The sequence below is a fragment of the Falco cherrug genome, chromosome 1 (genome assembly GCF_023634085.1).
Source record: "Falco cherrug isolate bFalChe1 chromosome 1, bFalChe1.pri, whole genome shotgun sequence".
NCBI lineage: Eukaryota > Metazoa > Chordata > Aves > Falconiformes > Falconidae > Falco > Falco cherrug.
The window spans coordinates 85992753-86018969 of NC_073697.1; the positions used below are offsets into that span (position 1 = coordinate 85992753).

A 26217-nucleotide genomic window follows, 5' to 3' on the forward strand; every position below is an offset into this window, starting at 1 on the left:
TCTCCTTCACACCTAATTAGGTTTCTGTTGTAAAGAGATAAAGGAGTGTTTGTATCAGTGGGGCATCTTTTTCTGCAGCTGAATGAATTCATGAAAGAGTAGGATTGTTAAGAGAGAGATGGGGGGGGGGGGCGGAATACAGAAAAATGCAGGAGGCATTAATAGACTTTAGAATAAAATCCTGACAGATTCAAATTGATTCTGCTGCCTGAGAAAATTGAGTGCGGAGGGAATTAGATTTATGCACTGTTAAATGTAACTGCCTGGCAGTATCCATACAGAAAGCTGTTAAAATGGTAATCTTTAGAGATGTATGAAAATTGTATGTGAATAGACCAATGAACCATCACTCGGAGCATGCCTCTTCTAGCCGAATAACACAAGACAGTATTATTATTATTAATAATGTATTACAAACACTATGCATTATGTATGTAATTTAATCACAGTATCTAAATGTATAAACAACAGCACAGGCACTCAGTAACTTTTCTGTGCTTGCGGTTATATATTAACTTTTTCTTTTTCAGGGCCCCCTGAGGGAACAGTGCGTGCTGCCAGCAGCCTAGCACTGTGGGGTCCCGGCCGACCCGGGGTCCGTCGTGCCCCGTGCAGGGCAGCCCACGGGGCACCAGGGCTGCGCTGGGTGTCAGCGGGCAGTGGGTGTCAGCAGGCGGTGGATGTCAGCAGGTAGTGGGTGTCACCGGGTGCCAGGTGTCAGCGGGCGGTGGGTGTCAGCGGGCAGTGGGTGTCAGCGGGCAGTGGGTGTCAGCGGGCGGTGGGTGTCAGCGGGTAGTGGGTGTCAGCGGGTGCCAGGTGTCAGCAGGCAGTGGGTGTTAGTGGGTGCTGGGTGTCAGCGGGCGGTGGGTGTCAGCGGGCAGTGGGTGTCAGCGGGCAGTGGGTGTCAGCGGGCGGTGGATGTCAGCGGGTAGTGGGTGTCAGTGGGTGCCAGGTGTCAGCAGGCAGTGGGTGTTAGTGGGTGCTGGGTGTCAGCGGGTGGTGGGTGTCAGCGGGCAGTGGGTGTCAGCGGGCAGTGGGTGTCAGCGGGTGCTAGGTGTCAGCAGGCAGTGGGTGTTAGTGGGTGCTGGGTGTCAGCGGGCGGTGGGTGTCAGCGGGCAGTGGGTGTCAGCGGGCGGTGGATGTCAGCGGGTAGTGGGTGTCAGCGGGTGCCAGGTGTCAGCAGGCAGTGGGTGTTAGTGGGTGCTGGGTGTCAGCAGGTGGTGGGTGTCAGTGGGCAGTGGGTGCCACTGCGCACGCTCAGGGCAGGAGCGCAGCAGGTGGCCTCTCAGGCAGGCACACCGGGCAGACATGCGCCGACAGCCAGTGTCTCCGATGGGTTTTTTCTGTTGTTGTTTTAACCTTCTCAGCTGGCTGATGAACCTTCTGAAGGCTAAGCCCTAGCAAGAAGCATGAACAGCACATCAGGTCAGCAGGGGTCCTGAGCTACCGCCAAGGAAACTGGGAATGAGTTTCTAATAAATACATCCATAGCTCAGATTGAGGGGAAAATCAAGCTAGAAATAACTTCTTGATTCCCCTATTTGAATTCAGATCTGTGATTCTTATGCCAGGCTTATCTCTGGCGTCAAAGCAACTCAGAGTGAGACGTTAGCACTGATGATGGGGACAATCACTGATTGATCTTTCAAGATGTGATTTAGATTAGATGCCGCTGTAGGCTCTTTTTATAACTCTAATGGTTGTAACTTTGCTGTATCCGTATTTGGAAGTGCACTCCCTGTAGTTACGGAGCTATTGCAGAACACAGTAAGTTGCTTTTTGGTCTTTGCTTCATCCCATCAAGTACAGGGGGCTGAGAGAAGTTGTAAATTCAGAAATACTTGCAGATGAGCCACACAGTTACTTCCTTGGGACCTCTCTGGTGCAAAGCTCAAGCTCCTCACATACTTTCTTCTAGCATGAAAATGTCATTTCTACACAGAACAATTAATTCACTGAAGTTCGGCAAAGAAGCATAGCTATTTCCCAGGTCCAACCCAATAAAGCATCAGCTAGCACCCAGTGCAGGGGTCTGAACCCAGCCTCTCACATTCCCAGCCAACTCGCCTGTTTGCCAGCTGTGTGGTTACCTTGAAAGGCGCGCTTCCAGTCGTTTCAGGAACTTTATTCCAGTTTTGTTCCAGTGTGGATACCAACAGTTACTCATGTGGAACTTCTGTTTTTCAGCCACCCTGATGATGGCACTGATGCACTAGTCAAGAAGACAGTGTTCAGTGCTCCACCTTGAATGCTGTGTCCCTATCCCTGCCTGGCACGTAGCAGCAGGTTGCACTTAGCATTCATAAAGAGAGACACTGCCAAGTGGCTTCTCCAGAGAGATGTGGCTGGAGTCAGGTGGAATCCTCCCTACACAGAGCTATAGTTCACACTGCTGCAGCAAAGCACAGTAAACTGGCACCTGACCAAGGCACTGAGGGGAATCTCAGCATCTACCCATGGGGCCACCACATCTCATGTGCCCCACACCAGTTCCTCTCTGTTTTCCACTCTGTTTGGTGTTGGAGTATCCACAGTTCACCTTCATCCTAACACTGTGCACAGGTCACAAGAAGTACAGTGTAAATACACACAAACAGAGCATTTGATAAACCAGTACGGACCAGCTAAGGGTGCTTCCCCTGCCCTGGCTTCCCAGAATGCCTGCCACTAGCTGCACCGGGACACGACCCACATTGACCCACTGCTGAAAAAGTAATGGGGACAAAGCTTCACCTAACAGGAGATCACTTTCCCTCCCTGGCCAATTTCATTTTCTCTAGTTCTTATCTTCATTCTTTACGAAGCAGTACTGAAAATAACGTGCTCAATTTGTAAGTGAGTCACCTAGAGCAGTTTTCTGCTGTGCCTTTGAAAAATAGGCGTAGACCTATGCATTTAGCTAGGAACATAATTCATGGATATCTTTCCAGCTGAGCTAAAATGTGATTAATTTGTGTTGAGTTCACACAAACTAGTAGAGGATTTAATCTCCAGCAGACAGGTTTTTCATTCTACTGTGTCTTAGTAAAGGGCAATCCTTTCTGGTCACAGAGTGGTTGCAGTATTGGGAATTCCTGTTATGAGAGCTTTTGAAAGCTCTGAATGTAAAAATATCATACAATCTACACATTCGTTGGATATAAACTGAAACATAGATTTCTGAGGGAGGTTCCTTGTCTTGAACTATTTAAAGAGCTGCAACTAGTTAAATCGCTTGCTGATTATCTGGGAGAGCAAACCAGCAGAGCTGGGCAACAGGCTTGCTTTTCTTGGAGGGTGTTATTCTCCCAGGCTGGCTCAGCTCCTCCCAGTGGAATTTAAAATGCAGGAAGAGCCCTTGATCCTCCCATATTTGAATCCCATACGTAATTGAGGAGTTCAAGAAAATCTGGTCAACACAGGCACACGTACCTCTGCTTTTGAATTCCCTGAATTCAGGCATAAATCCCAGGAAAGCCAGTGGGATTATTATCTATGATAATTGTAAGCAAGTTCAGATTTAATCTTAAACACAAGAGGAACCAAAGAACCGCAGTTCTGCCAAAACTGACAACATAGGAGGGGTCTGTGTATACTCATGTCTCATCTCCGAAAACCACTGGTGTAAGGAACTGAACAGACGGAACTAAGAGAAACAAAAAAGCTCAGCAACCTGCAAGGAAAAGCCATCCCTGCCCAGCTCCCACCCTAACCCACAGCTGGAGTATGCTGCAGCAAGGCTGTTTATATCGGCCCCTGGGAGATAAGGTACCTTATCTACCCCATCTGGTTCCATTCCAGTAACTCCAGAGTCAACATACTCCATCACGCTTCCTGAAGCTGCCAGGCGAGAGCAGCAGGAGTAGACTATCCGCACTTTGTCAGATCAAGGAAGGAGCTTAATAAGCAGAGAAAGAACTTTGTTTTCAAACATCTTGGAGACAGCTACTAAATACATATTATAAACATAGAAAAATACCAAAACCTCTTACTGGTTTCTTACTTCAAAGGTATCCAGAATGCCTTCCTGGTATAAAAAGCTGGACGAGCTGATAAAAGTCTGCCTTTTATGGACTATCCACTATACTAAAGATAATATTTTTCATGCATAATTGTGGGAAAAATGTCTGGAGAGTAGAGAAAATTAGGATCACAAGTACTGACAATTACTGGCTATTTCTGCAGAAGGATTTCTGTATTTTTGCTACAGACAGCCCTAAGGCATTCTCCACACCTGCCCGGGTTACACCCTCGGGAGCAGTCACCAGGGGAGTCTAGGACTGATGATAGCTCCAGATACCCAAGTCTGCTGTCTTGTTTCATTCGCAAATAAAAAGTCCTCAAACATTGCATTAACAGCTTTTCAAACAATCAATAGAAACAACATTTTAAATGTATTTTGGGCCAGCTAGCAGAAGCAAGGGGGTGAGATGCTCCGATCAGGCTAGCATAGCAGCAGTACTTGTAAGGGTCTGAAGGCAGTTTGAAGCCACAGCTGATAAAGGTCCTGGCCACACAGTAGGATTCAGTTTTGAAACCTAAATGCTCACATCCAAAAGAACCTCCAGACCAGACAGTGGAAAAAGAAAACCAAATACACAAACACGAACTGGAAGAAGAACCCAGAACCAGGGTTAAGACTGGTTCACCCATTAAAAGAAGAACTGCCTCCACAGACAGGGTGACTGAGCGCTCACTCAGCTGCCAGCCTGCACTCATTTTCATGTCAGAATGCCACTGTTCAGAATGGCCTAGAAAAGGAGAAAGGAGTCAAAACCCAGGTCAGAATGTGTATAAAGTCACAGTGCAGTGAACGCTACCCAGTCTCTGGCTTATAGCATCCCACCGCGGCGCACAGGGCTGCGCATGGTACAGAACGGCAACCCACAGCACAGGAGCATCTTCCCCACAGCGCCACAGACCACACAGGTGCCCTCACCGGGAGGAGGGTAGCCCCCCTAGGCCTTACTGATGCACAGCCAGAGGAGAACAAGACACAGAAAGGGGGGCATTTTGTTTACCGTTTCATTTTTGTTGAGCTGATGTTTTTTGGGCACCACAGACTCCTGCTTTAATTTGCCTTGTTAGTAATACGGAGCAGAGAACCCTGATTAACAGTTAAAATAATTAACAAGCATTTGAAGTCTTTTTTTTTCCTCTTTGGTAGCATGTGTCATTGTAGCAGATACTGTAGGGTGACTCTTCAAACTGGAGGAAAAATTGGGATATGGTGGAAGCAATAACATATCTTGCTCAGCAAAGCTGGTGAAGGGCAGAAATAACTTCAGTCTTTGAGGATAATCCAAGGCATACTTGGAAACGCACCTCTACAGTGATCTACCCCCTCCAAAACCTGCTTTCCACTTCCTCTTCCCAGTCTATCCCAAAAGACTCATGCTTTTAACGCCAGCTCTACATGGCCAACACATCCAAGCATGGCCAGCACCACAGCCCCATGCCCTGCCCCTGCAGGTCTCCCATCCCATTCCAGTGCCCCCCAGCACTGCAGGCTCAGGCTGCCCTCCTCTATCGCGCCTCACGCCTCCACCGCTGCACCATCCCACGGGAGCACTAGCCCTGGCGCCTGGCCCTCCCGCAGCTCCCAGTGGGACAGGGCCGGAGCTGCAGGCGCTGCCTTAGGCAGGGAGAGGATTCGGTGCCAGGGGATGGGACAGAGGTGGCCTCAGTGCCCCATTGCCACCAAGGCACCCAGCCAGGCTGCTCCTGTGGGGTGGGTGGAAATGCCGCACTGCCTCGCACACACCGCAGCCCAAACAGCTTCTCCCAGCACCTGCCCTGAGTCGGTTCACAGGCATGAGACCCCAAGCAGACCCTTGGGCTGCCTAAGAATATATGGGGCATAAGCTTCCCTTCTCCCCTGCACGTCCCTCCTGGACTTTAGGGTCAGGAATTACCCAGCGCTGCCCGCTCATGGCTTCCGTAATCCCCCCCCTCAAATCAACAGGAAAAGCAAGTGCTGTGAGAACGTGCTCAGAACTGCTTTACTGCTTAAATAGGCATATGCAATAATGCATTGACAAAAACATATGGGGAAAATATTCTTCGGTATATTGCTCTGTGGAGATAAGTATGCTAGCAAAAGCAAGCATTATGTTTTATTTACCAGGTCGGCTCATTTTCAGACTAGCTTTCTATAACAAAAGAGTTTAATAATATTGTTGAAGGCAAGAAAGATACCTATAAATAGGACCAAGACCTGTCTGTGGAACTTTTACATGAAACTTTAATGGCAAGAGAAATAGCCTTAATGTATTGCACTTGGCAAATTCTTTATTGCATTTCTGCCTACACTAACTTAGTGTGAAAGTAGGTAGCAGAATCAAGAAAAGATTTCTGTAAGTGTTCATGACTCAGAATTCTTAAGGCTTCTGTATCCCAACACCTGGGTACTGGCCCCTGCATTACCCCTCTTGCTCTACGCTTGGATTCAGGGAACGGGCAGTAACAGCACTGCTTACCAACGCTGGCAGTTACCTGTTGACTCAGTTCCCAACCTCATCCAAGCAGCTCTGCCTTCCCCTAGAGCAGGGACAATTGGACACTCCAGCCAAGCAAAAGACAATATTTTCTCCAAAGGAAAAAAAAAAACCAACCCACCAACAAACCCAGCTCAGAGCTTTCTCTAGAAACCTTGGCTCACACCAGTGACCCATGGTAGGGCTCCCCAAAGGTCTACCTCCAGATGAGGGTCCCAGCACGTGGGGTTCGGGAAGGATGCAGCTGCCCTAAAGAAGCATCAAAGTCTCAAGCTCACGCCATCCACTATCTCTATATTTAGACAAACCTTGGCCACACACAGGGACTCCTGGAATCAATGACCCATTCATTTCCCTTCATCTGTTCAGGTGGCCTTTGCTGTATCTAGTAACTACCAAATCTCCAGTCTATTGAAAACGCAATCTGTCTTCCAAGGCTTTAAAGATTTTTATCTACGTGCCCTCTACACATATACCGCTACATGAAAACAAAAGGGATTTCATTCTGGGCAGTTCAAATGTTACATCTAGCCCATCAGGGATTTCAGGTGAAAAAATATTTTTAATAAGAAATGGTAATTTCTACAACTATTTTCCATTTTTATAATTTCATTATGTATATTACATATCAATTGCCAAATATTGATAACTAGTTTCATTGTTTTCATTACTTACGACTAATAATTATTTTAAGCTCAATACTGTAGATTGCAAAGCCCTTTGTCTCTCCTTCCTCTTCCTTCCCTCCCTCTTTAAATCTTTGCAGTGCATGCAATAAAAGAGCAGTGTGCCTAGCCTGAGACTGCCCAGAAAGAGTCCAGAACCACATTTCTAAACTGCTGTGCATGTTTATATGGATGTCTGAGAAAGATTATAAATATCTCTACCTTTTAGTCATTTGGCTTCCCAGAACTGCTCCGGAGCATTTCTGGCTGGTGACACCGCCCATCTGCCAGGCACCTTGGTGTCATTACGGTGTGCATGTCTAGTCCCACAGCTCTTGTCTTCCCAGAGGTTTGATTTTCCTTTAGACGTACCCCTAGAGAATGCAGTAGAAAGTGTCACAGATCCCAAATTGCTTTTACTACTCCACAGTCCTGTAAAAGACTGGAATTTGCCAAGGGAGCCTGAGGGAATTCAGCACCCAAAGCCTACTGATGACAAATGGGTTTGGGAGACCAGAACTCTCAGCCTGAAGGAGGATGGCAGTGCTGCTGCATGTCCAGGTATGTCAGAGCAGAGCTGAGAGTATTACCATGTCAATTAATAACTGGCAAGGGGAAGGGCTGGGCAAAGCGTGTTTTCAGCTGGAATTCACAATAGACTGGAAAGCCTTTTGCGGAGGGGCTGGGAGGGCTGTGCCAGGCAGAAGCAGCAGCAGCAGCAGCAGGAGCAAAGGGTGTTCCACTGCCAGGGATCTGCACACCAGCAGAGGCGGCAGGGAGAGGCCGGGGGGCGGGCAGAGCATGGCCCCCCAGCCGATGGAGAAGGGACTTGCAACAGCTAATGTGAATCTTGATGAGGACGGCTCAGATGAGCCTTTCTCCTGCCTCTCCCTATCCACGATCTTATTTCATGATCAGAATCACAGACTGTCACTACACCCACAGTGTTTAAAAAGCAGCTCATGCTTCAAGGAAAATCACTTCTCCAGCCAGTACACAAACAGCTGCTTCGGCGCTCAGGCAGCCTGAGAAGAGGCAGGCGATGGCGGTGGCTTGCTTAGTTCAACAGGGGTTTGAATCTCGTGGCCAGAGACGCAAATCCCTTGGGTGCCTCTCTGCAGCACCTTCCGCACAGTTTTTCCTCCTGAAGATTACTTCATTTTACAAGTGCAAAATTGCCTGGTAGTTGTGGTGGCCTCGGTGCCTGAGACCAGGCTACAAATAGCTGTTTTCTTCCAAAAGAAAAAAAATAAATAATCCAGCACTGCCAGCCATCTTAGCAGCACAGTTAGTGCTGACACCCACCCAGTTTTGTTTCCCCAGCCGCTCAGTTAGAGCAGCCCCCCTGCAGCCCTGCCACCCAAACTCCCCGTCAGGTCCTGGACTTCCCACCCCACCGCTTCTGGCCGTCATGTCAGTGGGTCTCTCCAAACTGTGGGCGTGTGGCTGGACAGCCCCAAGGCTGGGACCGCCGGCCTCCAGCCTGGGCCATGCTGCTGGTGTGGGTGATGCCACTGGTGTTCTCCGGGTGGGATGACCGTGCCCGGCTGGAGACCCTCAGCTCCGGGCGGGATGGCCGTGCCCAGCTGGAGACCCCCAGCCACCGCACCCCGGCCATGGTGTTACCTCATCTGCAGACCAGACACATCCACTCGGGGAGAAAAAAAAAAAAAAAATCACAGGCAATTTGTCAGAGCATTAGCTGATAATTCAGACAGAAATGTTAGATCTTACGGCACAGCTTGGGGCTGCAGGGGAAACATTACCGACTCTGACAGATCCCTGATGACATACCCATCCCCTCACCCAGGGGCAAGGCTGCACTTAGATACACTGAGGTTTTCATTCCAGTTCCAGAGTAAGACAGCAAGTGGACAGCAGGGAAATAAAGGGAGAGAAGGTTTAGAGGAGGAAGAGGGAGCCTGCATGGTTGCTGTTCAGCTTTTCATCCCACTCCTGTACCTGTAGCCTGATTATTCCCTTTAAAACTCACCGCTGGAATTATTACTCAAGCTTAGAAATAAATATTCCTTCGGCTCAGAGGCAGCCATTCCTGCCTACTTAACGCTACTTACTCACTGCAATAGGTCAGAGCCCAGATTTAGACAACTCTGAATTCTTTGGAGACTTGATCCAATGTCTCACAGCTATCTTCCCATCACCTCTGGTTTCCCAGCCCAGCCACATTTATTCATTGTCTCTCAGGCAGGGATTTTAAGTGCCTTCAGGTTATTTTTTTTTCTTCTTATGTATATTCATAGCATCCAACACAAAGCTGTCCTGAGCCTTCAACAACAGCTGTTAAGTAGCAAATAATAATAATAATTGGAGCATATCTAATTTGGCTGCAGTTTTCAAATTTGGGTGCCTAAGGAGGCTCGTTACCATTGAGCATGGCTCTGTTCCTAATTCGCTTGAGTTGCCTTGAAAATGTCACCTTTGCAGTTGTATTTAAGCACCTAAAGAAACATCTTCATTTCTGGAAAGGCTGAATACTAATTTCGGTAGAGCTTCAGCCTGACACCCCTGAGCATCAGGATAACTTCTCCTGACAGCATAATTTCTAAATGCCTTCTCAGCTCCTCCAGACTGCACTGAGACCCTCCCCTCCTGGGTTCACGGGGAATATGGCTGTATTTGTAGTCCTCACAGTGGCTTTCAGGTGGCTGCTTCTTCAAAAATTATGGACAGCAGCAATTATTTTAGTCAACCCTAGGAGAAGTCTCCTGGCTTGATTGTGGGCTCTTTATCTGGACTTTCCTTTCTTGATTTATGATAAGGTCTGGGTTTATAAAACACCAATATCTTAGTGGGGGACAAGCACGTCTCATTTGCTTTTTCACCAGAACTGGGCAAAATTTTGCATGTGATTTCTTTTTCAAACACATGGTTTGCCTTACAGTTTGTCAAAATTAAGCTTGGTTGACATAAAAAACTTTGTAAACTAACCTGAACTAGTTGTGCTGCGGTGGCTCTGCCATCCTGGGCAGCACCTGTCTTGCTCCAGCTAATGCTCCATCCCCTCCGACAGACTGGACTGCCTTTCAGGCAGTATGTTCCTTTCACTCCTGCCCAGGTATTCCCAGTGACTTTGGGAATGCTGTGCGTGGATTCAGCTGGGAGCTGCTTGACTTCTGGCAGGTGACCAGACCCAGCTGCTCCAAAGGGTATTAGTGTGTCTAAAACAGCACAAAGACTTGGCTGTAGCAGGCACAAGTGCTCCCACAGCATCATGTACCCCATGAACCAGGGCCACAACAAGCGAGAGGGAACCAGGATCCCATTTAATGCCAGACATGTGCCATAATTTAAAGACGACCCTCTCACTTCCCCGCCAGCATACACGATGCAGCTATTAACGTTCTACATGCTAAAGGCTAAAGACAATGAAAAATCCAAACACTGTGGAGGTTAAATCAGTGCATCATTTGACAGGGAACTGTGAGCCATTAACCTTTCCACTGGCACTCGCAACGAAGAGCTGGAAGATAAACACATTGGGTAAGGAACAAATTGGTTCATTCGAACACTATTAATGTGCATGCCCTTGGAGGCCGCATTTATGCTTTTGGAAAATTACACATTCATGCATAATGAAGTGAGATATAGCTCACCGATTGCCAACAGGGTGCAAAGCCCACGATAAGGATTTATAGCAGGTGCCTAATTCTCTAAACATTTGCAAATTAAGTATTTACAAGCATAATGCTGGCTATTTTATTGCCAGTTTAAGTTACCATCATTTGAGCTTTTTATTTTGCACTGAAACTGAGCTGAGCATTTAATATCCATGATGTGTAATTTATTCAAGCATAACTTGGTGATGTTATTGTGGGAATTAGGGCAATACCCAGAAACCCTAATTATGGCACAACTACACATCAACACAGGAAGAAATCCTCTGTCCTAAAGAACTCGTTCTTAGCTGAGAAAAACAGATAAAGACCGCAATATGCTATAAAAACAAATTGAATGACTTGCCCAATGCCACATGAAATGTCTCTTATGGCTGGGAAAAATCCAGGCCTCCATCCCTGCACACCTGGGGCATGAAAGTAGATTCTTTTACCCACTAACAGATGATGGGTGACTCTCAGCCTGAAGATCCTGGGCCTCGGTGTTGACTACAACCACGAAATATACCCCAGCTACTGAAATAACTTGTTTCCTTGAGAAGCTGTCACAGCTTACAAGTGAGTAAATATAAAGGTGTCGAGGAATACTGAATAAAGACAGCATGCATAAGAGATGAAATAATGGCTAAAAGAGAAAGTGCCAACTAAATATTCTTATTGTAGCTATTTCCCATGGAACATTCAAGGAAAATACAGGGATTCACTCTGTGGCGAGTTCATAAGAGAGATTTTGCACAGCAGTAAAGGAACCAGATTTCATGACCCAAGAGATCCCTTTCAGGCTAATGTTACTGTGAAAACACCTTTTACAGTCTGTGTAAATGAACATAAGCATTTCTGAAAGTCACACAAGCAATGTACACAACTTCTTTCTACAGAAAGACTACTTTTCATACCGCACCATTCTGTTAAGCTATTTAAATGAGAAAATGCTCCCATGACTTCTGCTGAAAGACCACCCCTGGGTCTGAGGGGAAGGATCAACCCAAGGCAGCTCACAGCCCCTTCCTGCAGGTGGAACCCGGAGACCGCCAGGAACAGCCCAAAGCCAGAGAGATGTCACAGCCACCAGTGTGGATCATGTAGGTGACATTTGTACCCAGCACCCTCATTCATTCCCCACTGCTTGGTGGGGTTTATCTTTTTTAACCCTTTCCCACATGCTGCACCATGCACAGATCGAGGGGCGTACCTGGAGGAGCACCAGCTCCTCCCCAAAGAGGAGCTGCCAGTGCTTACCAAAATTCATCTTGATGTCTCCAATGCTCCCCCCCTCGCCCCTCCCTCCACAGCTACTGCAGCCCAGCTGGGCCATGGGGGCAGAGGGTTTGCTTTGGAAGGCACCCAGTTCCCCCCGCAGCTCCGTCCCAAGGACAGCATGGACGGGTGGGAGCTGAGTTTTAGCTGTGGAATGGCTTAAAACTCAACAAAAATGACGCCCAGGAGGAGGAAGGGATGAAATGGTTCACACAGCTATTCTCCTTGCAGGTGGAGGGAGCACGTGTGTTTTTCCTGAAGGGAAAGAGCAGGATCTCTTTCCCTGCCCAAGTGGCCAGTGGCACATCCAACCAGCCAACCTCCTACTGTGGACCTGCTGGTCAGCCCTCTGGCTGGAAGGTAAGCAATTTCTCTGCCTCTCCCCTTCATGTTTTGAGGAGCTATCAGTTTAGAAAGAGCAGAAGAGAAAAGATTATTCATTCATTAAAAATGTGGCTTTGAACCACGCTTGAAGTGATATACCAGGACTCTTGCGATGACAGACGTAAAGGCTGCTGGGTTTTCACTCTGCTGAGCAGCCCTGGCACAAGGAGCTCTTGCTCTTCAGACATCTGCATGTGTAACAGCCACCACCGACGTCCAGAGAAACGTTCTGCCTTGCAGCACCTAGCTCAGCCCCTCTGGTGTAGGTCTTAGCAGGGAACACGTGCCATAGGGTACGTGCAGTAAGACATTGCAGTGCAGCTCTTGGGTATTTCATTCTGCAGTTAGGCTTCCCTCCTTAGTGAGGGCTCTGCTTGCTCACAGGAGTTTCCTTGAAAATGAGCACGGGCGTTGGGCTGAAACCGCTTCCTCAGGCAATATTCGGAGTACCTTACCTGGTGTGAGCACTCCTCCCACCAGCTCCCATGCCAGTACCCGCTGCTGCTGGATGCCAGCAGAATCCTAAACAAATTAACCTAAGGGACACGACTTCACAAAGCAGATTGTGAGATATGAAATCTCTCAGGGCCAAGTCACCTCTTAGACCAAACCCAACTAGCAATTGTATTTTGGCATCACCCAGGCACACGCGAAAGGAGCAGGCTAGTTTTCGCTGCACATAAATACAGGTCCCACGAATCAAGATAGAAAAATCTGACACCTTGCCTACCATAGGGTTTTTAAAGATGAGGATCAACTAATCCAGATGAATTCATGCCATACCCTGGGAGCCACTAAACATATGAAGTATTTCTGGTCTGCTGGGAAGTGGATAAAATTATATAATTATGGGAAAACTGTTAATGCACAGTGGGTCAAGAAAAAGGAGAGGAGAAGAAGAAACCAGATAGGACTGGAACCACTACTAAGTACTTAAGCTGTTTTCCAGCCAACACTTGCTGAGAATGTATTTTCAAGTTAGCAAGGGATGCAGTTAATAATTGGTGAGTAAGCCCTGCTGCTAAGTGCTGTGTATAGGTTTAGAACAATTGACATTTGTAGAGGTTAAAATGGAGATTCTTCATCCATAAGATGCTACTTCAGTTTCTTCCAGAGATGCTGAACAAAACGCACGTAGCTACAATGATAGATTCAGAAGAGCTGTTAACACTGGAGCAGCATTTGAAAGCACCTATTTTTCTGTGAGAAGCTAGGTAAGGAAGCACACACAGGTCTCTTAATTGTTTTCCTTAAACCAACAGCGTTGCCTTTCCATTAACTCTCATGAATTCCCTTCCCCTGGGAAAGGCAGAAATAGAAAAGCAGGCAGAATTTGCAATATTTGAGCTGAATTTGGTGACAAAGTGGATAGGTCAAGGCTGTGTGACTTTGAAGATCCCACCCCTTATCTGGGGCTGAAGCAACGACAGGAGAACCAGTGGAGAGATGGAAAACACGAAGTGCCGTTCTACTCTTCTGAGATCAAAACATGTTTCTGTCCACTAGCAGAAAGCTCGTGGGCTGTTAACAGGCCTCATGCACCACCCCATAGTGATCCAACACGGTGCCTTGAGTTCCCTCTCTCTAAACCATTCTGGGATTGAAACTGTTCCCATGTTACTTCTTTCTGTGGAGCGCTTGTTTTCCCTTCTGCAGGCACTGCTCCCAGCTCCCTGTCACTTCACAGGCATGTAGGCTTGGAATGGTAAAGAGCCTGAGTTTTAACTACAGCGTGCTAAAAAGACACTCTTTTCTCTCTTATCTCCTCATTTCTTCCATTATTAATCCAGATTTCCATGGAAATTCTGTATGAATTCGTGAAACCATCTCATTAAATGACAAAACGTTGACTTGGGGCAAAAACTTGAAGTTCGGAGTGTGAAGTATGTGCCATGCATCAATAGAAGAGTTCATGCAGCTCATCCAGGTCAGGATCCATACCAGGAGCACTGCTGGCGGGGTTTATCTTCACTTTCAGGATCTTTCATCCCTGTGATATTCAAATATCTTCACAAACCAAGAACACGCTGAAGTCAAAGGCCTGGTTTTGGCATTATTTCAAACTACTTGTTTGACTTTCAGGATAGATACAAGCCAAGATAACCAGCAGTACCCAATAATTTTGTATATTATCAGTTCTAAAAAGCCTTATTTGTCACAGTCAGCGTGCTCAGCACCTGTGACATCCAGCCCTGATGAGACAATTGAGCTGGGCAAGTGAAATCCCGCTACTCATCGTTTTTGAGAAGGGAAGGAAGATTTTACAGCTGGCACCGTGCTAGCAAGTGGAAGAGGAAACCTCCTTCACATATAGAGCAAATACTTAAAACCATACGGCATATTGATGGCCACAATCAGACGTTTTTATTAACGCTCTCCTCCCTTCAGCTACATGAGTGTGCAGTCATGGCTTATCACCTGTACAAATATTATTTCTGAGTGTAGCTAAGCCTGCGCCAGGACTCTCTTGAGAAATACGCTTAGAGGAACGAGTGATTTGTCACACAAGTCCTGGATGTGTTTATAGGGAGTCTGTATGTGAAGCAAAAGTCATGAATAAGCACATGATTTTGCAAACAGATCTGAGAAGATGTGGCCAGATATCCATAAAAACTATGCAAGACTGGAGCAGACAAGCTCTATAAAACTTCTGAGGAGGTAAGGATGTGATCTCGGAAAGATCAACAGTAAACTGCCACAGAAAGAACTTTTTTTTTCCTCCTAAAATATGACTTATTTGAGACTTGTGATCATTCTAACCTTCCAGACTGAAAAAATGAGAGCTTTGAGGCTGGCAGAAAAGTTGGTCTACCCTGTATTTATTCTTTGCATTACAAACCTTTGCCCACTAAGAAAGATACCTTTCTTGGACCAAGGAGATACATGCTTGTTCCCAGTCATACTGTGTACTTTGACTTCTCTTGTGAATGTGTAAAAGAAACCTGCTTTTATTTTAAATCACAAACACAACCTGAGTGGAGGGACACTCATAAATCAGAGTGAGCATGCATTGAGGTGGTCAGACAAAGTGCCCTAGGCTGAACATATAACACATGAAATCCAGTGATCCATGCGCAATGGTTCCGGAGCAGAACCCGTCCACGGGCAAACACACAAGACAGGTTATCCTGCCCACCTGGCCCAGAGCGACACAAATGCCCCCGGTCCCAAAAGCTGAAAACGAGCTTCCATGAGTCGTTACCCAAACATACAGCTGGGGAATGCCAGCTCCTGCCGCAGCCTTGTGGGATTTCCCCATTAGGAACTGGCGCCCCAGTTCAGCCTGCTGATGGGATCCCAGTGCCAAGCTAACGCAGAGCTGCCCTGGGCTAGGACAGCACTGGGGCTTCCAGGAGCCTAAGTGCCGCCTCTCCCTCCCTGTTGGCATCACCTGAGGCGAGGGCCCATTGCAGCCCTTTCAGCATGCTGCCCTCATCATCAAAAAAAAGCATTTGCTGTCACACTGTCAAGAACCGAAAGCCAGACTGGCTCACCCTCCACTTACTGCCAGCCGGCACCCCGCTTTAACCAGAGCTTCAGCTCAGGGTCAGGGTGTTGGTTTTAATTGCCATTTTTATTCTTTAATTTCAAAGCAGCTGGGGGAGGAAGCAAAGCGCTGGTGCGTGCCCCCGCGGCGGGCGCAGGCCCCAGCCCCAGCACACCCACCACCGCTCCCGCAGAATGCCCCAGCCGCCGCGTGCAGGATTCCAAGGCTCTGATGCAGGCATGGCAATGCGCAGGGCAGTGCTGCAGAGCGGGGACAGGCACCCCGACACCTGGGGGACCTCTCACCACCATGCACGCTCCTTCCCATCCAGCTGGAAGGCAACAGCAGGAACCTGTACAAGCCTGAACAGAAAACAACCCCGTGCCTCCGCCGCAAAGCCAGCTGCCCTGTGCTGAAGCAGAGCCAGTTGTCAGCCCCAGCCGGGTTCTGATGGCGGTTACAGCTCTTAATTATTACCAGCCTGGCTCCCTGAATGTTCACATTTTTTCACAGTTACTAAATAAGTTAATCACTTCATGAACAAGGAAATCTGCAGATGCCTTTGAGGCTTTGTTAACATAGTGCCTAAGCCAGCTTTACACTCTCTTCTAATCCTCTTTAAGACAGTATGAGGCAGTGAAGTAGCCTATAATCAGTTTTTAAGGTTATAGACAATATCCCCACTCAAGCTGGTTGCCTAGAGCAACAGTGCAGAAACGGAATGCTAGCAATGAGATTGGATTACTTGCCTTGTTTATTCATCCATATATATTTATCTTCTGCTCTGCCTACTGCAGACACAGGGATTTTTGTAGCCTGTGCCTTACATGTCCGGATGCAGAGCAGAATTTATGTAAAAAAATGCAGACAGGCTTCAAGAATTAATCTCTTTCCATTTCTGATTCTCTCCTTGCCCTCTCCACCTCAATACCTCAAAGTTCAAAACACTCCCAGAATTGAGATTGCTTGCGGTGTCTCAGCAGCAGTAACAGCCTTCCCACTGCTCTGCATCCACACAGAGGTGGACAGCCCTCCTCCATGGGCACTAGCATCACCAGCGATACTTGGGCAGCCTGGACCGCCCACTCACCAGAGCAGGCAGCAGGAGCTGCTATTTCACCTTCACTGGGGACCTGTCCCAGCCTGACCTACGGGAGCTGCCAGCTACCATTTGCGTAAAGTAAATTGCTCTGCATTTGACATCCACTGAGGAGCAGTCAGCACGTGTCCGTTTCTCTCAGCTACGAGCATTCTGGCTTCATCGTCTTTCCTTGAAAAGCTGGATTTTTCCCTCTGGCCAAACCCACTTCCCTTTGGTACCTCAAGCTTAGGCATTTAGTTTCCACCAGTGTCAGAGCAACTTGTCTGTCCGTTCTTGCCTGCAGGGGCTCTTCCGATGGACCTGCTGTAACCGGGGGTAAATCCAGGCTCTTCCTCAGAAAACCAGGTGATAGCAAAGCTCCATTACAGATGGAAGAGCCATAGCAATGACGCTGAGACTGCAGTCAGCGACTTCCCAGCTGTTACCAACAAACTTCAGAGCTAGCAGATGGCCAAGGAGCACCTGAAGCAGCGTCCTGAACAGAAACAGCCTATGTGCTTCCCCCACCTACTGAAGGTGCAGCGCAGAGGGTTAGAGCCACCCACGAGAAGGTCAGATCAAGCTGCTGTGGTTCAGCTTCCAGAAAGACCTACTCCTACTGCAACAACAAATTTCAGTGGGGTTTTGGTATCCCACCAGCTTCTTTGGACATCCCAAAGTGCACAGGGAGAGCATATCCTAGTGCTGCCATGCTTTTGCTAATCTAAATCTTCTTGGAGTTCACACCTTGTGCCTGAAATGTAACCAGTCTCTCCCATGCACAGGCCAACATACCCTTCTGGAGCTTTCTCTAACCTCAGCCAATGAATACAAAAACCTCAGCATCAGTTGTTAACAGTGAAGCTGAAAGGATCTTTTTCACCTCTTACATTCCAGAACCTCCCTGGAGCTCGGCTGTGTTTGGTGGCCAAATCAACCCACGGAACTGGCCTCTGCTGCGCGATGGACATCATTTACCAGAGTAGCTTCTCAAAGAAAAAGCAATTCAGCCAGCTTCCTCACACACTTGGAGTATCACACCCTTGTGCAGCCCCGTTACGTGGCAGTTACTCCTCTTTATTGCAGGTCAGCAGCGAGGCACTGGCGCCTGCAGCTGCTGAGGAGCACGGGCTGCGTGAAGGCAGGGCAGAGGACCGAGTCTCAGGAACCAACACAGAGTTTTCAACGTCATCTGGGACACGTCACTTCATAAGTTGGTTCTTTACTAGTAAAACGGCGTATTCATTCAAGAAAAAAAAAAAAAAAAGACTAGAGGTTTGACAGATACTATGTTTGCTGAGAAACTGATTTTTAAAGATGTGAGCAGCAGATGAAGGTGGTGCATGGCTGCTGTGAAGCAAAGGGGGAGTGGGGCAGGCAGGTTGCTGCTCAGAGGGCAGCCGAACCACGAGCCCAAGGCACGGCATGGCAGGGCACTGCCAAATAAACAGCCGAATCTGGGGAAGGATGAAGTGTATACCTTCAGTATTTTCAAAAAAGAAACTTCATGGCTTTTCAGTTTGATAGTGGCATTTTTTGTTTTGGGTTTTTTTTCCCCTCACATTAAGTCACCCAAATGAAGAGGAAAGAGGAAAAGCAGGAGTTCATTAACTCCAAACCAAACCAGAACATTTTGTTTTGGACTTTACTGGATGTTTCAAGTTGACCCACAATGAAAGCGTTGTGGTTTTCTTTTCACTGAAGAAAACCGGAAAACAAAAATGTCTGTCTTAAACTGCCACGACGCACTCCTGCCTGGAACCCGCCTTTGGCTCCTGCACTGATGCCCAGGGTGGGCGATTCCCCCCACTCCTGCCTGACCGCTGGGACCCTCCACCCCGCCGGGGCCGTGCTGCCTTAGCTGTTTGGGACCCTCTACGACGTGTCTGAGAAGTGTCTCCTGCGGGGGAATCCTGTGCCGTGTGCCACCTCTCTGCTTTTCCCAAACCCTCAGGAGGTGAGCACCCAAGGGTGGGAGCCGCACTGGCACCCGGGCCCCGCGGGGTCCCTGCAGACAGCACCGCCCCAGCCCCGCTGCCCACCGCTCCCCTTAGCCCCCACACTCACATCATTTCCTTGGCCTACTTTCTACTTGTCTGGCTTTTCTTTTTCCTCCCCGAGAAATTATTTATTGTAGGGATTGCCAGTGCTTAATAAACATCCCTCCAAGAATAAATTTGTTTATCTAAGGTATATTATTATGCTGCCTCAGATAAAAGGGGGGGGGGGGGATCCTCGCCAGAATATTTTTGACTGTGCAAACAGTGGAAAAGTGGTGTCCTTGAGCACAGTTTTCAAAGGGGAGGTTTGTCAGAAGCCATTTCAGCGATTAAGGAATGAGTTATCTTCCAAATGAACAAAAAGAGGTGGCAGTGCAGGCCCTGGCAATTGATCCAGTGTGACAGAGACAGATTTAGGAACCTCAGAGCGTTTTGTTCCAGGGGCTGCGCTGGCTGTCCTCCTGTTTCACCTTCTGTTGTCATCCAGACTGGGTGGCGGGGGGGAGGAAGATGAAAGCATTGTAAATTCAGGTTGCACAGGATCGAGTAGCAACACAAGACAGCAGGTCATGGAAAATCAGGACTTCTGTCACTCAGTCCCACGGTGGTCTCTGCCTCTGCCTCATCCCCCACCTTCTGCTGGTGTAGGAGCCTGCATCTGTGCTGATGAGCAACGCACGAGCTAGCAGATCCGCTACACCAGGCAGGCTCCCCACGCCACAAAGTCATCGAGTAACACCAGCTGGGTCCCTGGCAAGAGCAGCCCTGGGCTGTGCGAGGAGATAATGCAGTGAAAGGAATGCTTATTAGAAGCAGTAAGCCTGGCAGTAGGATTTCTCATCTCAAATATGAGGTTTGCAGCAGTATAAATAATGCATGTCATTTGCCAGCATCCTGAAAATTAGTTAAGGTAGGTTAGGGAGAAAAAAAAAATTAAAAATTGCACTCTGATGCTCTCCATTCAGAAGAACTTAGCTGCTTGTAATGGGCCACTACAAAACAAGGGGACGGTAATTAAAACCTCATCGTCTTTTGCATGAGACTGTGCTAGCAAGAGACTATTTCCCCCGTTGTTGGACCTGGCCCTTCACCTTCTTGTCCTGCCTGGGACATGTGTGGCAGATCCTGTACCTGGGGTGGGAGCAGGTCACCCAAAGGTGTGCCCAGATGCCCCTCTGAGAAGGTGCCTGGAGAGCTGCTGGCCAGGCCGCCGGGGCTGCAGCACCTGCTGGCCCATTGCCCTGAGGATCCACCCTGCTTTGGGCGCTGAACCGCTCACAAGGCACAGGGAGCAGGAAGTGGCCTTCCAAAGCTCTGGAAAGTCTTCACCGAATCGGTGCTTCCAGCCTCCAGCATCCTGACAATTTGCCAGAACTGGCCACTCTTCCCCTGGGCAGCTGACAGATGGGAGAGCCCTCAGCTGCTCCTCTCGCCTCCCGCAGCCCATCGGGGGGTCCCACCCCAACCTAGCATCACCCACCAAAGCCCAAGCCAAGGCACCAGCAGACACGTGGGGAAGCTGCCCCAGCTGAGTGGGGAAGGGCTAGCTGAACTATGACCCGGTGGCACAGCACAGCATGGCACAGCAGGGCATGGCACGGCACGGCACAGCACAGCATGGTCCCGCGGGCGCAGGGCACCACCACCAGCAGCACAGCCCCAAGGAAAGGCACAGCATGGGCCTGAAATGCACCAGCCGCTCGCTATCTGCAGCGTCTTCAGGCAGCTTCGTCTTTGGTTTGGGTGACGGAATTTGCCAGTGAAGCGTTCAATGCCCTGAACGCTGCTGTTAGGAACAGACTTTACTTTCTGCCTGTCGTTACTCAAGTATAACCGACGTACAGCCTAAGCAACAGCAACTACGAAGGAGCCCTTTGGATTCCCTACCTTCATCCAGCAGCAGCCTGAGCACCGTGGGTATAACCAGCGTGCTGGGGGCCAGCGGCTCCCTCTGACTCGTCAAAAGCAATTTCGTTACCAGCAGCAGTTCAAGCAATGAGTCATCTCCTTCAGATCTACCCAAATTCCAGCTCCCACTGAAATTCCCCCTCCCTCAGCTGCAACCCTCTCCCTAATCTAATAATAATTCCGCCAGCAATAAAACACAGCCAGGCCGGTAGAATGCTTCCTTGCTAAAATGCCCCTGTGCACATCAACGACGAGCTCTGTGAAGCTGTTACAGTAAAACTAATACCCTAAAGAAAAATTCGGAAAACCTGCATTTTTTCCATTTAATTTTGATCACCATGGCTGGCTTCCAGTTCCTCTGTCTAAGTCCATGGGCCTTTAGAAAACACCAGATATCACGATAAAATGGTCCCCAAGGAAAACTAAGCAGTAAGTCAGTGATTGCCTCAAATAATCACCATATGCATGGAAACATACATCTTTCTGCATATGACACCAAACCTTTCACTCCTGCTGGACCACACATACATCTTCACAGAAGTTTTCCAGGAACAAACGCCCATCCAAACACACAGGATACCACTGTCTGCTCCACCGGGCAAGAACATGTCTTCAACACGGTGGCTGGTAGATCTGTCAGCATTACAGGAATTAAAAGCTCTGACTCCATTGCAGCTGGGTTCTCCAGTGACTAAAACTCCTTATGGCATGGGAAACAATTTGACTCAGAAAATACAGAAACATCCCCATCTGGCTTCCTGTCTCTCCTGACCCAAATTTTGGACGCCACTCAAAAACACATCAGGGATCCAGAAAACTGCTGGAGCTGCCTCTTTCCCATTGAAACAAAGCATCCATTCAAAACATGGCACTCCCAGTTTTTCCATGTTACTTCTAGAGTATAAAGTTGCATGAAAAACAAATGGGACCCAGGGAGCCTTTTATTTAAATGAGAAACCTATGGTTTTCCTCTCCAAAACCAAATGAGTCAGCGTAAGAGAGGAGAGATGTGTCACACCTTGTAGGCGAGGCAGGACATCTTCCTCCCAAGTGAGGTTATGACCACTTTGGCCTCTTCCCTGGGGAGGGCTGTAGGTGCTCACTAGATCCCAACCCTTTTGTGCAGCCAGATTAAAAGTATTTTGGTTGGGAAGCCCTTTTCAACTGGGTCACATCCTCTGTGGAGTTTACCCATTCAGGCTGCAATTTGTTTAAAGACTGAGGAGCTCTTAATGAAGACTGCAGAAAAATGGGGCAAAGCCCCTCCAGGTTTTGCTGTATGTTTCCAACCAGAAGGGAGCGGATAACTTAAGGAGTCAGAGGATGCATTTGACGCCAGACTCAGGCAAGGGTTACAAAACCCCTTTTTATGTATTTTTGAAGGATATCTAGAACCTGGTGTTAATATAAGATAAATGTTAATGCATATGATCAACGTAACTACTCAGTCCATCAGCCACACCAAGCGTGGCAATGTAAGACATCACAGGGGCTGGTACAAACCAGGAGCAAAAGTACTAATCAGAACACCAAAAAACCCAGGGATGTGGCTAGAGAAGCACCCGGTTCAGGTTTTCAACTGAATCAAGCCCCATAAGACTAGCAGGGCAAAGGCATGTTTTAGGATGTATTTACTAACTTCCCTAGATATGTAGATTAGGCCTGAACACGCTGCACTTCACATCCTTCAAGTGAGGCCACACATCACTTCGCATGTCTTACATCACGAGGCAGAGCTCCTGAACTACAATTAAACCTGCACAGAGTGCTTCACAGTCTTCTGTCCTCTGTGTGTGTGTATGCGTGTCTGTCTGTCTCCCTCCCTCTTGGGATGGGGACCTTGCCTGTATCCCATTTCTGAATGGCACTCAGCATAGTGCAGCCTTTGTCCAAACTGGAGCTTTTCCTGGAGAGAAAAGCACCTGGATTGCATCTCGGGAGGCTGCGTGCAATTGCTATGTCAAGCCTCCCAAGTGACTGTGAGTAACTGTATGTCTATCTTACTTCTCTGCAAAATAGCAACAATGATTCCTCCCATGTCCTTTGCCCATTTCTGTGAAGACTGAGCTGTGCATGGTGACAAGCATCCCTCCAAATGGGTAGATACAGCATCTGGAATAATTCACCTTCCCCACTTTCTCTGCTTTTAAGATAAAACTGAATCACAACAGCGTAACCGAGTTCATTTTCCACTTAAAAGAGAAGTCTCCCATCACAATATGGTAAAGCTTTGTAACGAATGTGCTTCCTGTGCTATTTAATAGAAACAGCACTCAGGGAAATGCATACTATCATAACTACACACGTTAAAAAGCCATTTATATGTTACTTTGTGACAAGGTCAAAAGCAGAGATTCTAGCATTAAGACCAGACACATTTCATAGCACAGACTGTATTTACTGGAGTTGTAATCAGCAGATAATTTAGCAGGCTTTGGAACTGAATATGGTTTACCTTCGACAGGTAAAGAAGAAACCAAACCGGCTCAGTGTGGCTGTGCTCACCGCTGGCCACCAGCCACCCTGAGCTGAGCCAGCTCTTTGAAGCTTTTTCCCTTATTTGCTTAGGGTGCCTGGTTTGAATTTTTGATTTACAGTGGTCAAGTGCAGATTTTTTTGCTTAAGCAGAACAAATAAAACTAATATGAAAATTGCTCACTTGTTAGAGTCTCACAGTGAGCAGAGGTGTAGGATTGCTCCTCGTTCGCTGCGGAGCGGTTGCCTTATGTGCCCCTACAGCGCTCTGCATTGAGCACAGTAATTACACCACTTCCTTCCCATCTGGGATTCAGTCCAAAGACATTTTACCAAGTAACAATGCTCTCTCTATTCGCCCGCCTCTGAACAGAATCGTATTGTTTAGTTCAAGTGGGCTTCCAGCCAGAAGAAGGTCAATCATAACAAAGCACTGACATTAAGATAAAGCCTAAAACTATGCTTTATGAAAAGCATCCAACTCTTGACAGTTGGCACTTGAGTGACAAGTTTGCACTGGGGGCGTTTCATGTACCTACTTAGCTTTTGTAATTTGGGTGGTGTTCAATTTCACATTTCTGTTTATTTATTGCAAACCACAGAATCACCCTCCAGGTTTTCTCAATTTTCTCTTAAGGAAAATACAATGTTCTATTGCAATTAAGTAAACAAAGTCGGTTTTAACATGCACTTTAAAAAAACATTGGTTTTTAAGCCTTCCAGTGGCCCAGCTTGTTTACAGTTCGCGGTCTCAGGCATTTTCCCTGTGGTCCTCTATATGGTAATTTTGCTGTAGAAAATAGCTGGCACTGTCTGGTCTCCTTTTTTGGTGATGTTTGCGAGAAAAGCTGTCTCTAATAAAGCTGTAAGGGTAAGAGTATCTTTCCAGCTATCACACGCCTACAGATTAATACCACTTTTTTTATTTCTATTTTCCTTCCCTAAAACAGTTCCCCTGACATTTGGTCTAAACTACGCCTTGGGTTTCCCCTCTGTGCTTTGATACACACTTGCCTATCGGTCCTCAGCTGGGTCTCTGATACCAAGCTGGTACCCCCTAGAGTAGTTCTTTGAAGTTCTGCTGTGTCTTATCTTTCAGTGTCTCCATAGCAGAGCACTTTTTGCTCTCCCAGTGTAGGATTAGATAACCCTTCTTGGTTAATTTTCCATCCACTCTAATATAATGGGTTTCAAATTAAGATCCAAGAGAGGAGGACAGTTAGGTGTTTAAGACCCTAAACCAGAGTTGGGGAGATAAATTTTCACTATACTTTCTTGTTCAACTTTAGGTGTGTCACTCGACAACACTGTGCTTCCACTCCCATCTATAAAAGAGGGCAATCTTTTCATTTATTCCGCTTCCCACCCCCCTGCTATTCAGAAGGTAGGCTGTCATACACAGCCCAGCACCGTGGAGCCCCAGGGTGATCTGGGGTTTCCAGCTGCTAGAGTAATAAAACTAACGCAATCCACTTGCAGAGCATCCTTCCACTGATGTTATGTAGCAGTTATGCTTTCTGATAAATACTCCTGCAGACAGACAGAGCCTGTGTCAAGTTAAAATGTTCACGAAGAACGCCTTCACTGGTTACCACATTGTCACTGCCATCCTATTGCCAAAAGGGCTTATACTGAGAATAAGAACATATTTTCAAAAGACGAGAAGGAGACGTTGTGATACACAATGTACTGGCCAAATATTTAATACGTGCCCTCCTTCAAAAATCACTCCGTTGCCTCTCGTATAACCTTCATTTAAGCACTCCCTGTGTGCTACATCGTCTAATGTTTTTCCCTCCACCGCCAGTAAAAGAGGAATGAACACCTCAGCATTACAGCTGAAGACACACTAAGACCCAGACTGCTAAATAGTTTAGGGGGCAAACTCCTACCAATGTCAAGTCCTCACCCAGGAGCTACAGCCAGGCGAGAAAAGGGCAACAGCTCCTGTGGGTCCCCTGGGCTGCTGCTCCATAAGCATCCCTCCTGCCCCTCAGTAGTTCTCTCCTGAAATACTGCAGGGTCTAGTACTCAAACCAAGGGTGGGAAGGAGAGAGAGATGCTGCGTCTGATCAACGACAAGACAGGAGAAAACAAACTCCCAGACGCGGAATCTGTTCAGACCTGTCAGATAAAGACATTTCTGTGAGCTGGTCAGGTTTTGGTAACTGCTGTCAGCGGGTTGAGCGCAGGCTGGCATGTTTCTGCACAAACCTTAGACTTCACTTGAAGTGTGTGTGTTGAGGGACAAAGGAAGCGAGGAGGGTGAACATGTGTGCACCAGGGACACCAGACAATACTGAGAACTGCAGTCCTGAGAGAACTGCCCTCTTCTGCCTCGCGCCTGCCTCTCCCCAGCCATGTCATTGCCACCGACAGCCACAGCCAGCCTGCTGCACTGCCAGCAAGCGCTGGGCTCTGCTCACTTTCAAGCAGACACAGAATCCTCATCGCAGAACTCAACGCTGGCACTAACTGAAAGCCCTATCGACAGCACGTGCTACGTGCAATCTGGAGAAAGTGAATCACCCTTCATCCCTTTGTACGGATCCTTCCAGAGGCTGGGCAGGAGAGCATTAATGGGGTTCTACATGATGCCTTGGATAAGTGCAGCTCATGGCACGCTGCCTGTTGTCTGCTGGCTTCAGTCCCTAAGCTAGTTAAACTGGTTTAATTTGTCAGAACTAAAATTAACTCACACACACTCTCAACGTTATCTTAATTTGCTAAATTCTACAGTTCAACCTAGATTATCCAAACTTCAATTATCCAAAACTCCCTGGTATTCAAAACAGGGTCAAGTCTCTTGACATCCATTAAGTACATTGGAAATTCCCTCAGTTATCAGA

General features: G+C 47.7%; 1 long non-coding RNA gene across 17 annotated transcripts; it reads left to right on the forward strand.

The window, feature by feature from the left end:
• Positions 1-546: 546 nt before the first annotated feature.
• Positions 547-24248, forward strand: LOC114017546 (uncharacterized). 17 transcript variants are annotated; one of them, XR_003562660.2, is made up of 10 exons: positions 547-690; positions 1368-1425; positions 7572-7702; positions 10577-10642; positions 11221-11334; positions 11655-11858; positions 12265-12393; positions 13522-13631; positions 14208-15075; positions 16843-24248. It is a non-coding gene; the product is annotated as an uncharacterized LOC114017546 (long non-coding RNA). The 17 variants fall into 17 exon arrangements; XR_008730537.1 differs by having other exon boundaries at positions 14208-14344; XR_008730505.1 differs by having other exon boundaries at positions 14208-24248.
• The last annotated feature ends 1969 nt before the right edge of the window (positions 24249-26217 follow it).